This window comes from Oryctolagus cuniculus, unplaced genomic scaffold (genome assembly GCF_964237555.1).
Source record: "Oryctolagus cuniculus unplaced genomic scaffold, mOryCun1.1 SCAFFOLD_102, whole genome shotgun sequence".
Taxonomy (NCBI): Eukaryota; Metazoa; Chordata; class Mammalia; order Lagomorpha; family Leporidae; genus Oryctolagus; species Oryctolagus cuniculus.
In genome coordinates this window covers 184045-186352 of record NW_027208333.1, presented here as the reverse complement: position 1 = coordinate 186352, position 2308 = coordinate 184045, and the positions used below count along the sequence as shown (strand labels likewise).

Genomic DNA, 2308 nt, shown 5'->3' with positions numbered 1-2308 from the left:
TATTCTGATCATTGCCCATTTCTTACGTGTACATTTTGCTTCTTGTTTGGAGTTTTTCCAGTTCTATATATGTATGTTCTGGCTATCAATCTTTTGTCATAGTCAGAGTTTTCAATGTTTCCTGCCATTCCGTCCATTGTATCTTCACTCTGTTGATTACTTTGTTGTGAAGATGTATCTTAATTTGATATGCTCAAATTTGTATATTTTATTTTTGTTACTTGTGCTTTTGGAATCTTATGCAAACTGTTGTCTCTGCTAATGTTTTACAGTTTCTCATATGTTTACTTAGGTTTTGGGTTTTTTTTTAACATACATAATTTTATTACAAAATTTTTTTTAAAAAAACAACACAGAATGCAACATCCTAACAAAAAATCCAAATTTACAAATGATATTAATTCCTACAACTTTGCTGCGCTACCATACACAAGTCAAGAAATTAAAGAAACCATTAAATATTTAGGAACATTCAACATCAGAAGCTTTAAAATCTAACTGTATGTAGTAGCCCCTCAAAAAGCTACAACCTGCATTTTTTAAAAAAAGTATTTTCTCTACAAAGAATCTTATCAGCTATACAAAAATCTGTACAGTTTTTTTATACTGAAGCTAATATTGAGCTGCACTTGAATTCACATTCTTAGCAAAACAACTGCCTGAGCACACACGCACACTCCACACTCATCATTACAGGATAGCCATTTATTCTTCATCTTCATCCTCTTCCTCATCATCTTCATCTTCTTCTTCTTCCTCTTCTTCCTCCACATCTTCAGGTTCATTCTTCTTGTTTGAGCCTGTGGGCCTACCAGGGCCCTTCTTTCCCGCTTCACTTTTGCCCTTGGCACGGTATGCAGCAATATCCTTTTCATATTTCTCCTTTAGCTTAGCTGCTTTCTGTTCATATGGTTGTTTATCTTTGGCTGAGTGTTCAGACCGCATCTCACCCAATTTTTTTGCAGTGTCCCCAATGGACAGGCCAGGGTGTTCACTTTTGATCTTTGGGCGATGTTCAGAGCAAAAGAGAAAGAAGGCAGATGGTGGTCTTTTAGGAGCATTGGGATCCTTTTTCTTTCCCTTCTTATCACCCTTTGGAGGAACGTAATTTTTCATCTCCCTGTCATAACGAGCTTTTTCACTTTTTGCCATATCTTCAAACTTGGACTTTTCCTTTGCAGACATGGTCTTCCATCTCTCCGAGCATTTCTTAGAGAATTCTGCGAAATTGACCGAAGAGTCAGGGTGTTTCTTCTTGTGCTCTTCCCGGCACGTCTGCACGAAGAAGGCATAGGAGGACATTTTGCCCCTTGGCTTGTTGGGGTCTCCTTTACCCATGACGACGGAACGGCGGCCACCTGGTGTGAGTTGTTCCTCAGACTCCCGCAGAGCGGCCAGATCCGACGGCATTGCTTCCTTCCCTCAGCTCCGGCATGAACTCAGGATGTGAGGGCGATCTGGCTGCGACATCTGTCACCCCATTGATCGCCAGGGTTGATTCGGCTGATCTGGCTGGCTAGGCGGGTGTCCCCTTCCTCCCTCACCACTCCATGTGCGTCCCTCCTGAAGCTGCGTGCTGGGTCGAAGAGGACGACCTTCCCCGCTAGAGGAGGACCGGTCTTCGGTCAAGGGTATACGAGTAGCTGTGCTCCCCTGCTAGAACCTCAAAACAAGCTCTCAAGGTTTTGGTTTTATATTTAGACTTTTAATTAACCTTGAGTTGCTTTTGCATAGTGTATGAGGTGTTGGGGTATCTTTTCAGGCTTCTACATATGGATAATCACTTTCCTTTAAACCATTTGCTAAGGGGATTCTTCTTTCTCCTGTTTGTTTTCTTTCTTTTATTAAATAGGGGTTGGCTGTAGAAAAGTCAGTTTATTTCAGCTGCCTATTTTTTCCATTGAACTATGTGTCTGTTTTTCCAACAGTGCTAACACTGCTTCTATTTTTTTTTAAGATTTCTTTATTTGAAAGGCCAGATGCTTCTTCCAAGTCTCTCATGTGGGTGCCAGCACCCAAGAACATGGTCCATCTTCCACCAATTTCCCAGGTGCATTAGTAGGGAGCTGGATTGGAAGTGGAGAACCTGGTCTTCGAGCAACAACATATGGGATACATGCACAGCAGGACAAGGCATTAACCTACTACACCACAGCATCAAACCCTTCCTTATTTACTTCTGCTGTGATCTTTCATTATTCACTTTTCTACTGCCCCACAACTTGACTCATTCCTGTTTTTTTTTTTTTTCTGGGTCCTGGAGGATGGTAGTAGGTTGCTTCTGGGATATCTTTTTTTTTATGTTAGT

The 2308-nt window shown here is 41.2% G+C and overlaps 1 pseudogene; it reads right to left on the bottom strand.

Moving 5' to 3' along the window:
- Positions 1-424: 424 nt before the first annotated feature.
- On the bottom strand, positions 425-1555 carry LOC138848227 (high mobility group protein B2 pseudogene; annotated as a pseudogene).
- Positions 1556-2308: the final 753 nt, after the last annotated feature.